The sequence below is a fragment of the Vipera ursinii genome, assembly GCF_947247035.1.
Source record: "Vipera ursinii genome assembly, chromosome: 1".
NCBI lineage: Eukaryota > Metazoa > Chordata > Lepidosauria > Squamata > Viperidae > Vipera > Vipera ursinii.
In genome coordinates, this window is record NC_139512.1 from 195,824,748 (window position 1) to 195,844,788 (window position 20,041).

The 20,041-nt window shown below is 45.5% G+C and overlaps 1 protein-coding gene and 2 long non-coding RNA genes across 5 annotated transcripts in view; 2 read left to right on the top strand and 1 right to left on the bottom strand.

Moving 5' to 3' along the window:
- The window catches only part of LOC310637035, a 28,110-nt gene extending 19,234 nt beyond the window's left edge, over positions 1-8,876 (top strand). The window contains exon 3 of one of the 2 annotated variants that reach the window (XR_014491854.1): positions 7,728-8,876. This is a non-coding gene — a long non-coding RNA (uncharacterized lncRNA). Of the gene's footprint in view, positions 1-5,644; positions 5,904-7,727 lie in introns of those variants that run through there. The other variant, XR_014491855.1, reaches the window with a different exon arrangement.
- Positions 1-15,391, bottom strand: part of SERTAD2 (SERTA domain containing 2) — a 34,563-nt gene extending 19,172 nt beyond the window's left edge. The window contains exon 1 of one of the 2 annotated variants that reach the window (XM_083357278.1): positions 15,285-15,391. The gene's annotated coding sequence lies outside the window, so the exon portion shown is untranslated. Of the gene's footprint in view, positions 1-14,746; positions 14,906-15,284 lie in introns of those variants that run through there. The other variant, XM_083357279.1, reaches the window with a different exon arrangement.
- A 453-nt stretch (positions 15,392-15,844) lies between these two features.
- Positions 15,845-18,061, top strand: LOC310633178. The gene is made up of 3 exons (XR_014490997.1): positions 15,845-16,247; positions 16,702-16,963; positions 17,860-18,061. It is a non-coding gene; the product is annotated as an uncharacterized lncRNA (long non-coding RNA).
- Positions 18,062-20,041: the final 1,980 nt, after the last annotated feature.

The window sequence follows — 20,041 nt, forward strand, 5'->3', positions numbered from 1 at the left end:
CTCAGAAGCTCTCATAATAAAACAATTCCAGGCATGCTTCCTTCTCTCTGGTGTCCCCAACAAGATTTTGCTGCATTAAAAAAGGGGGGGGGGGTGGATAGGAGAAGCCACAATCTACATAGGCCAAGATGTGGCTTATTAAAGATTTTGCAGGAAGAATATTTAAGATGTAGTCTGTAGTGCCGCCTGTTTGTTTAGGGCAGGGGTAGGCAACCTCGGCTCTTTTATGACTCATGGACTTCAACTCCCAGAATTCCTGAGCCAGCCAAGCTGGCTCAGGAATTCTGGGAGTTGAAGTCCATGAGTCATAAAAGAGCCGAGGTTGCCTACCCCTGGTTTAGGGTAACTCTCCTTTCACCTCAAAGAAGAGGTCCTTGCTTAATGGTTTTGACAAATTGCAGTCAGTTGACAGGACTATGTCAAATAAAGCGGAGAAGCCCTTCACTAAATATACCCTTTGGAATAAATTACCACCTCATTAACTAATCCCCTCAAAAGAGGACCAGGACGTGTACACTACAAGAGTGATTATATATCTTGAAATACTAAATCCACAGTTCAGCAATAACTATTAGAAGGAACTAAAATGGAATGGAAGAGTAAAGAAGCTTTGTATATACAGGATGCAGGAGTGTGCATGTATCTGGACTAACCAGGCTGTCATTCAAATACACATCTCTTTGATGAAAATGTTACAAACTAAACTGAATTGAATATAATGTGGCAGTAGTGCAGTGACATCTGCTTGCCAAACATAAATCAAAATTATACCACACTGTTTACACAGAATTCAGACTTCTATGAAATTATGTACCACATTTCATGGAAATTCCATTGTTTCTGAAGTGAAGGACTAGCAATGATAGTTACCGAACTATTATTTCACTATGTGGGCACACAACACCAATTAAAACATACTTACTATGAAACTAAAGAGATAAATATGATCACAAGACACACCCAATTTTGCCCTGCAGTTGCTACAGAGAAACAATAAAGACAGTCTTCAACTTACAACCATTCGTTTAACGACCACTCAAAGTTACAACAGCACTGAAAAAAATGACTTAGGACTAGTCTTACAATGTACTTACAATCACCGAAGCATCCCCAGTTACATGATCAAAATTCGCAACTGACATCTATTTGCAACAGCTGCGGTGTCCCAGGGTTGTGTGATTGCCACTTATGACTTTCAAATGGGGGAAGCCGGATTTGCCTAACACAGCACGATTGAGTTGTTTAACAACTGTGGCAAAAAAAAGGCTGTACAATCAGGCAAGGCTCACTTAACAACCAGCTTCAAGCTTATAAACAGAAATTCTGTTCCCAACTGTAGTTGTAAGTCGAGAACTACCTGTTATCACTGCTGGAATGTACAGTACAGCTTGAATGTGGTTCCTCAAATGGCTCAGCCCCCATCTTCCAAACACTGTAATCAAATTATATAGCTTTTAATTCAAAGTAAGTGAAAAATTATTAAATGCATGCTGAAGAACCCTAGTATTGCTGAATTTCAATGTGAATCAAATCACATTTTCTTCTAACCCAACACATAACTCTTCCAGCCAAAATCTACCCCAAAATATCTCTTAAAGTGTGATCTTCAGCCTTAGAAAAGTTGTGCATTCTTGCTCTGAGGGATGGAGGAGTCACATAAAGCAAGGACTGTTTAAACTATCAATAGAAAGAAAAGCCTTTAACAAAGAAGCTTCTAGCCCTGAAGATGCATAGCTGACCCTTACGAACACCACACCGATGGAAAAACAATAGCTGTGTACCTTTAAGACATCTAAATGGTATAGAAAACGTTATCTGCTCTTTAATTAAGAAACAACCTTAGCTGAAACAAAGAACCATGACTCTAAATTTAAAAAAGGTAAAGGTTCCCCCGCACATGCGTGCTAGTCGTTTCCAACTCTAGGGGCTGGTGCTCATCTCTGTTTCAAAGCCGAAGAGCCAGCGCTTGTCCGAGGACGTCTCCGTGGTCATGTGGCTGGCATGACTAGACACTAAAGGCGCACGGAACGCTGTTACCTTCCCACCGTAGTGGTCCCTATTTTTCAACTTGCATTTTTACGTGCTTTCGAACTGCTAGGTTGGCAGAAGCTGGGACGAGTAACAGGTGCTCACTCTGTTACACGGCACTCGGGATTCGACCCGCCAAACTGCCGACCATCTGGTCAACAAGCTCAGCGTCCTAACCCACTGAGCCACCGCATCCCTGACTCTAAATTAAGTAGACAATATTTTAAAATCCGTACAAAACATGAGCAAATCATGAGCAAAACCATTACTGTCCTCTTTTAAAACTTTATACCTGGAAAATATTTGAGGAAAATATAGTAAATAAATAAAGCTGGATAATCTTTTAACCCTTTGCTAGACTCAGTGTAGGAAGGATGTTAATTATTGATGTATGTCACTGTCTAGACAATGTAATTTGTGCATTCAAAATCTCTTGAATCCTCGGGCTATCTTCTCCAGTGCAGATATCCATTTTACATTAAAAAAAACCAAACAACTAATGAGTTTTGAACCTCCATTCCAAATCACTTGGCATTATACTAGTTGGTTTCCCTCCACCCATATTAATAATTACTTGGCTGGAGCCTTTATTTTTAATCCTGGCAAAAAGTCTTTTCCCTAAAGATGCCTTGTTTTTCTCCTCACAGCAGACCCTTAATAAAATGCACTAGGGGAGATGAGGTGAGGTGAAACAACAATATTTAGTCTGAAAGCTCAAAACTTTGCTCCTATCACTGCATCAGAGCTTTGGTGGGGGGGGATTATTTGATGAAATTTAGAAGCCAAATCAGCTAGCAGGAGAAAAAGTTCCACGGATAGATATATGTGATTTACGTTTAAATAAATGCATAAGGGATTGGTGAACCAGTATTGTAAAGTATAACACCAGAAAGGTTACATGACTCCCTCACCTCCGGTCAAAGGTAAATAGGGACAACTGTAACTAATAAATTTTATTACAAAAATCAGATTCTAAATTAGGCATCCTATGAACAACAGGAAAAAAAACCCACTGTAGTGATGGGGGGGGGGGAAACAAGGCACTTTCATCCCTAATAACATTCTGAGACTTAACATTATAGGCAGTCCTTGACTTACAACAGTTCATTTAGCGACTGTTCAAAGTTACAATGGCACTAAAAAGTGACTTGTGACCGTCTCCCACACTTAAGACAGTTGCAGCATCCCCCATGGTAACATGAACAAAATTTGGATGCTTGGCAACTGGTTCACACGTATTGCAGTGTCCCGGGGTCACGCGATCTCCTTTTGCGACTTTCTGACAAGCCAAGTCAGATTCACTTAACAACCGTGTTCCTAACTTAACAACTGCCGTGATTCACTTAATAAATGTGGCAAGAAAAGTTGTAAAATGGGGCAAAATTCCCTTAACAAATGTCTTACTCAGCAACAGAAATGCTGGGCTCAATCGTGGTCGTAAGTTGAGGACTACCTGTAGTTGACCTGAAAGTCTCTTTCTGAAGCACTTTTTATTTTAGGGGTAGTTTTCAACGTTGTTGTCAGCCAAAGTTTATACTTTAGTACAGGGTTGTCAAACTGCCGGCCCGTGGGCCAGATGCGTCACGCCAAAACTGCGCCCACCCGATTGCCGGCAATGGGAAAAAAGTCACGTGACATCACGAGTTTGACATGCCTGCTTTAGTATAACTCCTGGGGAGGGGGGAAGAGGAGCCTTTTGAATCAACGTATGTACAGCCATTTGATCATTTTGAATGCTACTTTTAAAACATCTGAAATGCTCCATTTGTTTGTTGCAGGTCTTAGAACCACCTTGTAAGGACTAGCATGCTCACAGAACAAATGGGGTAAAAGCAACGTGGATCTGAAGATCACTTTGCTAACTTTTCACTTGTTTGGTCAGGAGGGAAAAACTGGATGGGTTTTTCAGTGGTCAGCAATCAGATTAGTGCCTTATGCCCACAAGGGGTTGGGATCGCTGTTCTCTTTCTTTGCAAGAGCTATATTCTCTGTTAAGGACAATTAAGAGTACACAAGGGGCAATTCGGATGAGGACAATGTTTTGTTGGAAATGAATTTGGGGGGAAAAAACATATGGCAGTAAAGGTTCTACATGAACTGCAATAATTCAGTCATACAATTGATTCTGAAAATACAGACTTCCTTGATTCTATGACCATTTACACACATTATAAACCACTCAGAGCCAGATATGACCAGAGTGGCATATAAGCCTTAGCAATTAATTGCCCCTGAACTTAACTGAATGTGGAATGACTTGAATGCTGGAGATACTCATAGGCCAGAACTAACTAGGATAAAATTACTTAAACTTTCCCCCTAATTCTTTTCCTGCAAATGGCCCTGACTTACTTTCTATTTCATAGAGCATGAAAAAACTGATTTGAAGATATTCACCCTAGAAGATGCAATAAAATTAAATGTCCCTTGTTTTCTTTTTGTTTGTTTCTTGTTTTCCTTCTACAAATGCTGTCCCACTCTCCAAACAGATATCCTTTTGATTTTCTCCACAATTTGCACGTGCGTTCTCTCTCATACACACCAGCTTTAGTTTAATAACATCTTTTCAATATCAGTTCTGCTATTTTTGTCCAGCCTTAAATTTAAAAAAGTTGAAAGCTGAGACCACCAGACATAATCTGTAGCTACTAAAATGGAAGATCCACTCCAGGATCTGTTTTCATAGATTTTATTGAGCCATAACTTGCTTGGTTTGCTTGCTTTTGACCTAGTCATTGTGGCATGTAAACTATGCTTTATAGCTTTAATGTCATGCATGACTCAAACTCTTATACTTTGTTAAAGCAAAATATGGTTAAAACAAATCTTGGCTGAGAATGATGTGTGAAGCCAACTAATTCTATTTTTTTCTCTCCTGACAATATTTTCCTCTTCTGACACCAGATTCTCAAATACGCAGGGAGGCTGGAAGATCAAACTTTAATATACTGCTAAGCACTCACCATGTGAAAGGCTAATATATTAAAGCAATGCTTCCCAAACTTTTTCCTTCACTACCCACTGTCACTTATCAGAAAGTCATTATTTAGATGTCCATGTTGTTTGTGACTGGATAATGGATAAAGGACCCTAAGAAAGGCTGAGCGCCAAAGAATTGAGGCCTTTGATCTATGGTGCTGGAGAAGACTCCTGCGAGTCCCTTGGACTGCAAGGCGATCAAACTGGTCAGTCCTAGAGGAGATCAACCCGGACTGCTCAGTCCTAGAGGAGATCAACCCTGACTGCTCTTCAGATCCTGAAGCTGAAACTCAAATACTTTGGCCACCTAATGAGAAGGAAGGACTCACTGGAGAAGAGCCTAATACTGGGAAAGGTTGAGGGCAAGAGAAGAAAGGGACGACAGAGAATGAGGTGGCTGAATGGAGTCACTGAAGCAGTAGGCGTGAGCCTAAATGGACTCCAGAAGATGGTAGAGGACAGGAAGGCCTGGAGGAACGTTGTTCATGGGGTCGCAATGGGTCGGACACGACTTCGCAACAACAACAATGGATTTATTGTCATTAACACCCCTCCCCAAAAAAACACTTTTACCCAATTCTGGGTAATTTACCCAGGTTTGGGAAACACCATATTATTAAACCATTTACTTTTCTAGATTTGACTAGTTTCACCCATCTCTTTTCCCATTGGCTGTGGATCACTACAAGCTCAACCATATTCTAAGTCCAGATCTGGAGAAGACCCTGCTAGGCCTTCCACAGACACTGCACTTCCTTCACAGAACTGAAGCTATCACAGAAGCTGCCTCTGGTTCACATCTCGAGTCTACTTGGGTTTAGGTTCCTAGATTTCTGAAGCAGAGCGCTTCAGCTTTCAAATTTACCTTTATAGAGATGGCTTGATAAAGAAATTTTTAAAAGGTGATAATGTTTTAGCAGGGGAATAATGAGATGAGTAAAGCTTCGTTTTGAGTAATTTCTTCAGGGTGGATGCGTGTGGGAGGGTAAAAAAAATAACAATTTCTCTACCTGTGAGTCCTTAGGATACAGAGGCTTAGTATTTTTTAAATCCAAGTTTAGGGTTGCCATCATTGACTATAGCTGAGTTTGAATGCTTTCATGCGGTTATGATACTTTGAGAATGGCCATCCTGGCCTTGCGTAAAATTTGCCTCTAATTTTTCACTTGGTACGTTTCAACTCTGTGCTTCCGCCATCTACAGAGCGTCTTTGGGTTATAATAAAGCTATTAGTCTTATAACACCTTGAAAACCTTGAAAACCCACTAATGTGGCTAACCCTCTGGAAGGTGTCTCCTTAGGTCTCTCACTTTTTTCCTGCTATTGAATTGGTTCTACTTCCTCCAGGCTGCTGGCAACCAGCCAATATGCTTTACTGCTCAGCCTTCTTATTTATCACTCCACCCTGCTTCCTGCCAACAACACACACTCTCTGCAGAAGCTTTTTTCTACACCCACGCATCTTGCAGCCCCTTCCCATGCCTCATCTTCTCAGTAGTCTTCATGCCTCATCTTCTCAGTAGTCTTCTAAGTTCCCTGTATCCTTTGATCTGAGATTTTTAAATCTCCATTCAGTCCAAGTACCTCTCTTTCTTTCTCTGGCCTCACAGGGACCATCACCAGTTCTGCATTCCTTTGCCTTTCATTAGCTTGCTTACCAACTTTTCCAACTATCTCTATAGCTAAGACAGTGTTTTAGTTTAAGCTTGCAAGTCCCCTCAGTTCACTCAGAGGAGTCCGTAAACATAATATACCTCCTTCTATTTATCAATATCACATTAGTTTGGCCATCTTGAAGAAGGAATGCAAGATCATTAAGTAAATGATAAATCAATCCTGGGAAACAGAAGGGGTGAGAAAGAAACTCAAGATAGCCCACTTTGATTCTGTTTGGTATAAGAGAGGCCAGAGGGACACTCTGGCAGGTTTTCAAGGTTCTGTTCATATGTCCTATAGCAGGGGTAGGCAACCTAAAAGAGCCAAGGTTGCCTACCCCTGTCCTATAGCAACAGAGTTCCAGTAGTCCTTGTCTCGTCTGTTCTCTGACCTAGCCTACTTCAAAGGGCTGACAAAGATAGCCTGTGATAAAGTCTAGAAAAAGGAGATTAGAGATCTTCTAAGCAAGAATGCCCAGGCAAGAAGTGTCTGAAGGCTCAGGGAGGGGGAAAAAACTAAAGAAATAAAAAAGGTGCCAAACTTGAGTTTCACACTGTTTGGTCACAGGTTCTATTTGCCAGTCAGACAACTAAATTGGCTTGAAAAAAAATCTAGGTTGAGTTTCTAAGCCAGCCATAGATTCTACAGAGAGAGCTGCCTGCTTCCATGCATGCTGTTGCTGGCATGCAAACCCTGTGTTATCTCTCACAAGGTTGTCCCAAGTGTGATGGGGAATATCATCACTGTATCTTCCTTAATCGCTAACCAACTATCCTAATTTGAAATACCCTTTCACACTGAATTGGATTTTGCTTCACAGGAATAGTAAGCTTTGCACTGACTGTTGAGTGAAGCCTCGATGAGAAGGCATCATTGTATTAGGGGGTGGGGACCTATAATGAGAATGAACATTAGAAAAGAAACTTTCTTACATAATCAACAGAAGAACAAATGGAACTTTCTCCATTATGACATACTTAAAATAGCGGCACCATGGTGGTTCACTTTTTTTTTCCTGGTTCCTTTCTTGAGGCCATTTAAATCTGTCTTCTTTTTTACTGCAGTTAAAGGGAAGAGGAAGAAAGTAAGAGTATAGTATTGTGAGATTGCATCACACATATCAAGTTTCATTCACACTTGGAACAGAAGGCAGCTATGTAAGATTTAGAAAAAAAAGAAGAAAAAAGGAGAAGTGGGGAACATATTCTGGCAGGAGGATTTTGTGCAACAATAAGTTGATCTGGATTCTGCTTCTCAGACAGATGGAGAGGAAAACACAGCAGCCAGAGATCAATAAAAGGAAACACCAGTTGGGGAAATCAAGAAACCAAAGAAAAGTTTGTGCCATGGCAGAAAGTTCAATTATCTGGAATACAAAGTGTCCCAAAGTCAAAACACTGATGCCATTCAAAATAAGGATCTCCATTTTGCAGATGATTCAAAATACAATGTCGTAACCTTCCACGTGCACGTTTCAGCTTTCTGCAATCTCTGTCTTATGAATAAACCTACCTTTATATTTTATTCTAAAGACTTCCATCCTAGAGTCCTTTGGAATAGACATTTAAAAATCACCATTCAAAGTCAGCGAATACTGTAAAGGTGAAAGAAAGCAAGACAAATTGTATCTCAGGTAGCTTTCTTTTTAATTTGGGGGGGGGGAGGAGAGAAAATGTTAGCGTGGTGCTATACAGACTAAATTTGCTTTTTAAGAACTTTGTTGCATAGCTACCTGCATTTCATTAAATCCAAGCTACCCCAGGGCATTTCAAAACTAGTTGGACCTGCTGACTGACTAGCTGTACAATCTGATTTAAATAGGCTCTTTTTTCAACAACACCCCCCCCACTTCAACATATCTGCATAGTTTACCTACCATTGTGGGCGTTTCTTCCTATATTGTTGCTCACTTTGCAGAAGAGCTTGAACATGGGAAACGAAAATACTCTGCATCTGACACAGGAGCCACCTCTATTTGTCAATAGTACTGAGAAAACAAAACTGAAAGCAAAAGAATTCCTTCTCTTTTCATAAAATCGTAGAAGCTAAAATAAGTTTCTGTAGCCTGCGTATGGAATAATTTATAAACTAAACTGCGCTACTAGCGCCTCTATTATTCACTCTCCAGAAACACAAGTATTACTTCCCCCTTCTAGCTCTTTCCGTATTCCAGCAGTGAAAATGGGGCACACAATTTCTGATGGTTTGATGCCTCCTATGGCAGGGGTCTTCAAACTTGGCCCTTTTATGACTTGTGGACTTCAACTCCCAGAATTCCCTGCCAGCATGCCTGGCTGAGGAATTCTGGGAGTTGAAGTCCACAAGTCATAAAAGGGCCAAGTTTGAAGACCCCTGTCCTATGGCTTTGTGCATTTCAAATGTGTGGCTCTCCATTTTTGGAAACTTTGTGATTTATTTTTTTTAAAAAAAAACAGCAACTGCATCCATTCCACACTTTCAAACTTTCAAAATTCAGTCACAAAGCAGAAAACTGTTTGCTGTTGAAATTAATTAATCTGCTACTTTATTTGGTCCTGGCTCTACTCAAGCTGGGGTGTCAAACCGCCGGCCTGCGGGCCGGACGCATCATCCAAAAGCTGTGCCCACCCCATTGCCGGCAATGGCAAAACCGTCCCAATACATTGCACGACGTCACGTGATACTAAAGGAACACCTTTTCCCAAACCTTATTTAAGTCAAAGAACCTTATTTAACTAGCTTTTAGCAAAAAAAAACCCATATAACTAATCTTCTCCACGTAAGTAACAAAACACTTGATTCTCTGTCCATTTTTAAATGGACTTAGAATGGGAATGAGAAATACAATTTTACATTGTATATTTTAATTTGTAATGCTTAGCAGAGAGATCTGCTTTGGATCTCCCAAAACAATTCCCAATCCCATTACAGATGTACAAAATGATTAACAACAGACCTAGATTACTAGAAAGTTCCTTAGCACTCTAAATAACTTTCTGGCATACAGGGATACTCAAAATTTCAATAAAACTTCTCAGTAACACTGAGTTAATATTACACTTCTTTTGTGTCCTCAATGTTATATAATAAGGACTGGATCGGGGAAAGTAAAAATCAGCCACTATCATCCATCTCTATGAAATAAAAAGGGGACTGGGTTACTTGCAGAATCAGATTTTCTTAGAAAAACTCATGGAAAAATATGAAGGCAACAAGCTAATTTTGCATCATTATGGGCTGAAAACAGAACTGGTTGTGTAACAAGCAACTTTTGTGTCACCTGGTCAGCAATAATGGCTGAACTTACCAAAACCTCACTCTGACCTTTAGTCATGTGACTGAGCCATGAGTGTTCAGAAAGTAAGCTATTCTCATAAATGTTAATAAGAATATTTGGATTTTTCTTATCTAAATCCCTAAATCTAGTACTACTAGGCCTGAGTGGCAAAGAATTCAGACAATCATTATATAATAGCAAAGATCTGGTTATATTCCACATCACTTTACTGCCAACTAGTGGTTGCCTGGTTTTTGGCAGCCTAGATTTCCTTGCCCTGCCTAAAATGTTAACTTTCATGGCATTTAAATAGGATTAATTTCACAGATTAGCAATTTAACTTAAGTAAAATGGAGTGTCAGGTTAAGGCTACCCTCCTTAGATATTGACAGATTCTCTGCCTCTTTTAAGACAGAAATTAATCAGGCCCTCTTTTAACGAATGCTGATTTGGAGTCAGTAATTTGCCACAGCAATAGACTGTCAAAAGGTGGCCATCTAATTTTTTTTATCTCCTTCATATCTTTAAAGAGTTTTGCCGAGGTGGGGAAGAGTTATTAAAACACATCTTATGGTTTTAATCATTCTTTGAATTCAAGGCAGATTATCAAATTAAGCATGTTTGAAATAGGAATCCATGCTATTCCTAGTAATTTCTGCACCAAAAAACTGCACAACCCAACATGGAAAGCAAAATCTGTCAACTCAGTTTCAACTCTAACAAACCACATGCATTGGAATAACAAGTTGGGAAAAGCACTGGAGATAGTATGGCACACATAAAATAGCCTTTTAGGCTGCAATATCTTCTCAACTCCACCAAAGTTAAAAGGAACTAATTCCATTTAAGGGTTAGGATTACGCCATCAATGCCCAAGCTTATAATCATCAGCTCTATCATAATGACTGCATTTTATGATTGATCTCCTCCTGAAGCAAGTTGATGGAACAGATTAGCCACCATGAAACTATACCACACCATGGTCTAGTGCAGGGGTCTTCAAACTTGGCCCTTTTATGATTTGTGGACTTCAACTCCCAGAGGTCCTCAGCCAGCATGCCTGCCTGAGGAATTCTGGGAGTTGAAGTCCACAAGTCATAAAAGGGCCAAGTTTGAAGACCCATGGTCTAGTGGTTAAAGCAACCAAGGCTAGAAACCAGGAGACTGAGTTTTCATACCACCTTAGGCATGAAAGCCAGCCGGGTGGTTTTGAGCAACTCACTGTCTCATCCCAACTCACCTCGCAAAGTTGTTGTGAGGAAAATAGGAGGAATAGGAATTATTAGATATATTCACCACCTTGAGTTATTTATAAAAATAATAAGGGTGGGATTAAAGAAACTATAAAATAAAAAAAAATAAAACTGCATTGCTGAAAGTTGGGTGATCATTTATCTTGACCAGGCATGCCCAACTCGCAGCCGTGGACAGCTAGTAATGCAGGCCCCAAAGATCATGAACTGTTAATATTATTGTGTGATTTATATACATTAACTATGAAATATATATTTTATATCCAGACCAAGACAATTCCTCTTCACTCAGTGTGGCCCAGGCTAATCAAAAAGTTGGGCACCCATGATCTAGATGAGGAGACAGAATACCAGAGCCTCATTCACACCATAGCATGCTCTCCTCCCTTGCCCGTTCAATTCTTTGCTTCTGTTCAAACGTCAGCCTAAATAAAGGGTTTTTGCTCTGGGTAATAACGGAACAATTAGCAAAAATCTTGCTGATTATGGGAAAAATAGATCAGCTGTTCTTATGCCCTAGACTTATTCCCTCCCTGCAGTCATTTACACTGGACCTTGCACTCACTCACTGGCTTTCCTTTAGTGCATAAAATGATCTTTGGACTCTGTAATCAGAGCCTGCTGTTTCTGGCATAGTTTCTTTTCTTTTCTCTTTCCCTCTCTCTCCCCCCCCCCCCGCCCCATTTTGGCCAAGAAGCTGTTGCAACTGGCGCTGTCTCCATTTGTGTTATCTTTTAGACAAAAACTGTACTTCCAAAGGAGGCACTAAAGAGCCCTTATGAGAGGGACAGAAGAACACAGCTACATTTTAGAAATGTTAGTCTCACTTCTGATACAGTGCATTCTCTAATAGAGATGAGGCGAATGTAAAATTCACAAACCTCACTCCATTTAAAATGTGCAAAATATCAAATGAAGCTCTGTTGTACTTTTCACACTGATGTGTCATACCAAGAGTGAAGAATGAAGATTTGTCAGCAAAGTAGCTCAACTGACTATTATTATGTAAGATCCTTCAGAAGTTTTAAATTCAGGGGCAAACTCTTTTGGTACATGCACAAAATCAGTATCGTCATTAAGGTAGGTTTTAAAAATCTGGTATCTAGATGACTAGTTTTCCTCAATATAAGCTTTTTTACCTGTTTTTTTATGTTGGAAGAGCCATACTGTATTTTTTTTAAAAAGGGGAAAGAAACATTTTTTAAAAGCTAAACTTGTGAACACTAAAAAGCTAAACTTGTGATACAGTGTGAAGACAGTATATCAGTGAAGTTTTTGTACTTTTAGACAACTCTACTTGTACAAGCCGTCTTATTCAGAATAAAAATCATTGTATTAGAGAACAGGTTTTCCTATCTATTTTAGGTAACGTATGAGAAAAAAATGTAGCACAGAACATTTTAGGAAATGTTCTATTGTACACTTGGTACAAATCTCAATAAACATAATTACAATATTGGAAACTTCTTATCTCCTCCTCCTGAAGACAAACCTCTTTTATTAAATGATGCAGATAAAGACCCCAAAGGAAGAAACTCATTGCAGCTACAATTCCTGTTTGAACAATGGAAGTGTTCCCTAGGATACAGACTCATATATACCTGTCTGGCATCAAAGCTGTTAATCCCTTCTTCTTCCCCAATACACACTGTCAGTCGGGGAAAATACTTCCTCTTAAACTTAAAATTGGTTTCCTTCAATGGACACCAGTTTGATTTATGACTTCAAGAAGAAAGAACGTAGCAGGGCACTGCAGAGTTTCAGATTCGATTCTAAAAGATGCCCCCTAAAGTGCAAGGAACACAAATGTAGCACCTGCCTACACAATCTACAATTCTTGGGGAAAGGATATGGCTGCTTTAAAGAGTTGCCCTTAAAAAAAGGCAAAACAACGGAATTTTCTTCAAGAAGCTTTTGCAAAGAAAGGTAAGGGGGGATGAGAGAAGGCAGTGCCCTTTTCGTTGCTTTGCAATACACGTATCATATATACTCCAGTAAAATAAATACTACTAAAAAATATTTCCTACTGCATCAGACAATTGATAAAACAGAATAAATAACTGAACGGTTTCTTCCTGCCATCTTTTCTGTATCCCTAATAAAGATACCCGATTTGCCACAAATTTTTAGGGAACGTGTGAGGCTGCAAGAGACGAAAGGCTGAAATCAAGGGCAAGAAGTCTCTTTGAGTAGCACAGGCCATAGCCCAATTGAATCACATGGTCCATATAGCAACACAGCAGCCTTCCTCAACACCTAACCTCCCAAAAGACTACAGATCCCATCTTCTCCACTCGGCACAGCTGTTGGCTATGGAAGCAGAATTTGTAATCTAATGTGCCTGGAGGCCAGTACAGTATAAAGGCTGATTTACAGTGTCATGGGCTAGGTGGGAGGGGGAGTGGTTAACACAAGGTTGATCTTTGAGCCAACACCTGGATGGATACAAAGTCTAGGACTAACTCAACACTATTTTTCTGCCACTTTCAACCCAAAAAACCCCCAAAGTCAGTCACGGAATAAACCTAATTGTGTATACTTGATATGGCAGTGGAATCGGGCCCTTTACTCCAAGCATTTACAAAACTTCACAGAAGCCAAAAAAAGAAGCATGTTTCTTTGGAACAGCATGCTATGGGATCTCAAGGGAGCAAACTGGAGGGGCTGACTCTGATTAAGAATTCTGAATGGTCACTATCGCCATTTATTTATTTATTTATTTATTTTGCCTGAACTTTCAGTCAAGTGAAACCAAGTTGGAGAGCCGTTTCAATTAGTCTTGCCAACTTCTGCTCTATGCGATTCAAGGAACGAAACTCAGCATTTCATATTCAAGAGCTGCTTTTAAAACCCACTGCAGCTTTTAGGGTGCCAAAATTATAACCACGATTTTCCATTTATATCAATGCTTCTGTCCCATACCAAGACATAGAAGAAGATTAACCCAGCTCTTTAAATAACCAATTGGAACATACATACTTACAACCAGGCTAAAATGTTACATTGTACAACCCAAGAGACAGCTCTTTAAATCAGCGTTTCCCAACCTTTAGGAACTTGAAGATGCGTGGACTTCAACTCCCAGAATTCCCCAGCCAGCTATGCTGGCTGGGGAATTCTGGGAGTTGAAGTCCACGCATCTTCAAGTTCCTAAGGTTGGGAAACGCTGCTTTAAACTTCCTCCTCCGCGGGCCATCGTGTCCTAATCAAACGAACAAATAATGCACAAAATGCTCTGAGAATTGGGTTTTGCTCGCTTAGAACCCCAGTTTAAGGTTCCGTTCCGCCCCCCCCCCACACCGGTCTGCTTTTTTCTCCAACATCAGAGAAACCCGGCAAGCGGCTTCTGCATCTCCAACTCCACACAGCAGACGTTGAAAATGGTCAAAGCAAAAAAAATAAATTAAAAAAAAATGCAAAGTTGCGCCGTAAAGACGGCTCTGAAAAACTCTCCCGACATTATCACCCTCGGGAAGAGCGAGGAAGAAACGCGCACAGTTACATTCCTGCCGTAAGCCACCCGCGAGTAGGCACGCACACACACACACACACACACACACACACACACACACACCTGCTTCGAGGCACCTCGGGCCACCTCCGAGCCCTCTCTCTCTCTCGTACGTTTCGGGATTCGGCGGTTTGGCGGGCAGGAAAGTAAACTCAGCCAGCCTCTTCTGACTGCCCCGTCGGGTCCTCCCGGGAGGCGAGGGGAAGATCTCTATCCGAAGGGTTTACAGGGGAGGGGAGGGGAGGGGGGGGAAATCCAGTCAAGGCACAAGAAGCGCCGAGTTTCCCCGAGCTTTTTCTCGCCGACGTCTTTCTTTCGCCCCATCCGGCTTACGAGGACGACGTTTCTTAAGCCAGGCGCCCCCCACCCCCCCCCACCCCGAGATTTGCCTAGAGTCCGTCTCGCCGCCCCCGCGGACCTCTTAATTCCCCCCCCTCCCGTTTGCTGACCCGAGTCAATTACATCCCCCCCCCCGTCGGATCGTGCGTGACTCCCGGCGACGAGGAAAGATGGGGAGGGGGGGTTGGCTCGCTCCCTCCCTCCCTCCCTCCCTCCCTCGCCCACTTTGGCCCGCTCCTCTTCGGCGGCGAGTTGAACTTACCACATGCAGTTTCCTCCCGAGAACTAAAGCATCGGGCTCTGCCTGCCCGCTGCCCGCTCCTAATCTTCCACTCGCTCCATATGTCACTCTCCTGGCCCGAGGGGTGGCGGTGGGGGGGGCTGACGGTGGGACAGAGGAGGAGGAGGAGGAGGAGGTGGAATAGGGTGTGTGTGGGGGGGGGCGGGGAAGCGAATGCCGCTCGGGGAGGATTTAAGCCTCCGCTTTCCTGTGGCTGCGGCGATCACGAAGCATTATACAATGGTGGTGGTGGTGGTGGTGGTGGAGGGAGAGGGCAGGCAGGCAGGCGGGCAGGCGGGCAGGCAGGCGAGCGCTGGAAGAGCAGCAGCCTGCGCTTCCAGCACTTGCCAGGCGGAGAGAGTGACGCGAGGAAAAGGCTTCTTCTGCAAGCTCCTTGCCCTTTGGCTCACGTCGGAAGCCCCGCCTATGTCCCTAAGGCAGGCAAGGCAGGCAGCGTCCTCCGTCCTCCCTCCCTCCCTCCCGCCTTCCTTTCTCTCCTTCTGCCGCTGCTGCTGCTGCTTGCTCGCTCTCCGCTCCTCCCTCCGAAGGCCTGGGAGGCAGGCGACACATGCCCCCCCCCCTGGCCGGGCCGGCTAAGGAGGGCGGGGCGTCGGGCCCCCCTTCTCCCTTCCCTGTGCCTTTGTCCCAAGGGATCAGCGGCTACGCTGATACAAATCCGCCGCTTGCCGCAGAAGACGAGACCAGCGCGCGGTCACCCACTCACCCCGGCCTCACACGCCAGGGAGAGGAAAGGGGTGAGGGGAGGGGGGGATGACAAGCAGGCGCAGCCAACCTGGCTTTTCGTTCCCCACCCTTTCCCGCCCGACTCGGGGGCGAGAGGGGCTCGGGAAGAGCGGATCGCTTTTCATGAGCGATCGGGTCGAAGAAATAAAAGGTGATATACAACGGGCCCCGGAGGGAAGGCTGTACCTTGGAAACGAAAAGGTAACCCAACGGGCTGGCTCCAGCCCTCATCTCGCAAAAGCCCCGGGATGGGAGGGAGAGCGGGGCTTCAGTCCCTCCGCTGAGCCGTCATGATTTGGGGCTGCCCTCTGCACATGCCCAGTGGCGGTTACAAGGGCTTACGTCAGGGGTCTTCAAACTTGGCCCTTTTATGACTTGTGGACTTCAACTCCCAGAATTCCTCAGCCAGCTTTGCTGGCTGAGGAATTCTGGGAGTTGAAGTCCACAAGTCATAAAAGGGCCAAGTTTGAAGACCCCTGGCTTACGTGGTACACCTTCCGGGTTCGTACTCTTTAGTTCTGGAAGATCATCCGAAAGGCCGGCCGGTGGGTGGTTTTGATGACAACTTTATTGATCTTGATTTTGATTTTGATTGATCTTGATTTTGATTTGTATTGATCTCGGACTCTTTTTTTTTTCCTCGTGCCGGTTCTAGAGAAAAGCGGAGAGGTTGCTTTGCCAGGATGGACGTTCCGGACCGAGGCTGCTTTTGGGTTGGAAGACCAAGCTAAAAGAAAGCTTTGCTCCGATCTTAAGTTGGAGGAGCAGAGGAAGAAACCTGGATCCAGCCTTTCAAGCCTCCAGCACACGCCGCCCACATCACGCAGGCGACTCTTTTCAAAAACGGAAGGCGGCAAAGCGAGCCAAAGCGACTCTCGTTTCCGAAAAGAGAAAAAAAAATCAGGCAGCCGAAAAAGGCAAAAGGGAGACGCCGCCGTACTTGAGACTCGCCGCTTCTGTGGCGCAGAATTGGCGCGGTTCTCGGGGTGGGGGCGGGGGCGGGCGGGAGAGGAACAAAAACCGAGCCCAACTCTGGAGTTCCTACGCCAGGGGTCTTCAAGCTTGGCCCTTTTATGACTTGTGGACTTCAACTCCCAGAATTCCTCAGCCAGCATGGCTGGCTGAGGAATTCTGGGAGTTGAAGTCCACAAGTCATAAAAGGGCCAAGTTTGAAGACCCCTGTCCTACGCGGAGGACGCGCTGACCCTCCCGCTCTTCTCCCCCCCACACACTCTTCTCCCCCCCACACACACACCTCCCTCCCCCCCCTCACACACACACACACACACACACACACACACACACACACACACACACAAGTCCCCGACGGCAGCGAGTCTTGCAAGCTCGAAGCCAACCGCAACTATGATAAGCACGCGAGCTATTCAACAACTCGAAATTAGTCAACAAGTCAAACTGGAGCAGGGCTGCCGAGTTCCTGAAAGGAGCAGCCGCAGCGGGCGGCCTCCGCGGAAGGGACGACAGCTGGGCTCCCCTCGCCGGGCAGAGCCGCGCTGAAGAGAAGTGGGCGGGAAGCGCAGAGCTGGGGGGGGGGGCTTCGCTCCCGGGGCGGGGAGGCCTCTCTCTCTCTCCCAGGCATGTGTGCGGGGAGGGGGGAGGGGAGGCTTCTTTCGTCCCTCAACTTTGGGCAGGACTTTTTTCCTCAGGCTTCCCAGGAGATCCTTGAGGGGTTTTTTTTGGGGGGGGGTTCCCCCTCTTTCTTTCTCCCTCCCCTCTCCAAACGCGTAGGTGAGCAAGCCGAAAGCTCCCTCCTAAGCAAGCATTGCGTAACTCTTTCTTCTTTTTTTTTAAGAGGAGAGCCGGGGAGGAAAAAAAAACAAAACAAAAACAAAACAACAACACGAAACGCCCGGGCGCGGCACGACGGTGCGAACGAGAAATGAAAGCTGGGCTTTCCTGCCTCACGAAGCCTGGGCGCTTAAGATTCGGTGTAGATCGAGTGGATCTTGGGCTGGGAAGGAGCCTCGAGAGATGCACTTTCACACACACACACACACCCCAAAGGCCTGGGATCGGTACCGAAAGGCCGAACCGACAAGCCACCCAAGCCGAGTGGATCTTGGGCTGGGAAGGGGGAAGGAGCCTCAAGAGATGCACTTCCCCCCCCCCCCAAAGGCCTGGGATCAGTACCGAAAGGCCGAACCGACAAGCCACCCAAACCGAGTGGATCTTGGGCTGGGAAGGGGGAAGGAGCCTCAAGAGATGCACTCCCCCCCCCCCAAAGGCCTGGGATCAGTAGCAAAAGGCCGAACCGACAAGCCACCCAAACCGAGTGGATCTTGGGCTGGGAAGGAGCCTCAAGAGATGCACTTCCCCCCCCCCCCAAAGGCCTGGGATCAGTAGCAAAAGGCCGAACCGACAAGCCACCCAAACCGAGTGGATCTTGGGCTGGGAAGGAGCCTCAAGAGATGCACTTCCCCCCCCCCCCCAAAGGCCTGGGATCAGTAGCAAAAGGCCGAACCGACAAGCCACCCAAACCGAGTGGATCTTGGGCTGGGAAGGGGGAAGGAGCCTCAAGAGATGCACTTCCCCCCCCCCCCAAAGGCCTGGGATCAGTAGCAAAAGGCCGAACCGACAAGCCACCCAAACCGAGTGGATCTTGGGCTGGGAAGGGGGAAGGAGCCTCAAGAGATGCACTTCCCCCCCCCCCAAAGGCCTGGGATCAGTAGCAAAAGGCCGAACCGACAAGCCACCCAAACCGAGTGGATCTTGGGCTGGGAAGGAGCCTCAAGAGATGCACTTCCCCCCCCCCCCAAAGGCCTGGGATCAGTAGCAAAAGGCCGAACCGACAAGCCACCCAAACCGAGTGGATCTTGGGCTGGGAAGGGGGAAGGAGCCTCAAGAGATGCACTTCCCCCCCCCCCAAAGGCCTGGGATCAGTAGCAAAAGGCCGAACCGACAAGCCACCCAAGCCGAGTGGATCTTGGGCTGGGAAGGGGGAAGGAGCCTCAAGAGATGCACTTCCCCCCCCCCCAAAGGCCTGGGATCAGTACCGAAAGGCCGAACCGACAAGCCACCCAAACCGAGTGGATCTTGGGCTGGGAAGGGGGAAGGAGCCTCAAGAGATGCACTTCCCCCCCCCCCCAAAGGCCTGGGATCAGTAGCAAAAGGCCGAACCGACAAGCCACCCAAACCGAGTGGATCTTGGGCTGGGAAGGGGGAAGGAGCCTCAAGAGATGCACTCCCCCCCCCCCAAAGGCCTGGGATCAGTAGCAAAAGGCCGAACCGACAAGCCACCCAAACCGAGTGGATCTTGGGCTGGGAAGGAGCCTCAAGAGATGCACTTCCCCCCCCCCAAAGGCCTGGGATCAGTAGCAAAAGGCCGAACCGACAAGCCACCCAAGCCGAGTGGATCTTGGGCTGGGAAGGGGGAAGGAGCCTCAAGAGATGCACTTCCCCCCCCCCCCAAAGGCCTGGGATCAGTACCGAAAGGCCGAACCGACAAGCCACCCAAACCGAGTGGATCTTGGGCTGGGAAGGGGGAAGGAGCCTCAAGAGATGCACTTCCCCCCCCCCCCCAAAGGCCTGGGATCAGTAGCAAAAGGCCGAACCGACAAGCCACCCAAACCGAGTGGATCTTGGGCTGGGAAGGGGGAAGGAGCCTCAAGAGATGCACTTCCCCCCCCCCAAAGGCCTGGGATCAGTAGCAAAAGGCCGAACCGACAAGCCACCCAAACCGAGTGGATCTTGGGCTGGGAAGGAGCCTCAAGAGATGCACTTCCCCCCCCCCCCCAAAGGCCTGGGATCAGTAGCAAAAGGCCGAACCGACAAGCCACCCAAACCGAGTGGATCTTGGGCTGGGAAGGGGGAAGGAGCCTCAAGAGATGCACTTCCCCCACCCAAAGGCCTGGGATCGGTACCGAAAGGCCGAACCGACAAGCCACCCAAGCCGAGTGGATCTTGGGCTGGGAAGGGGGAAGGAGCCTCAAGAGATGCACTTCCCCCCCCCCAAAGGCCTGGGATCAGTACCGAAA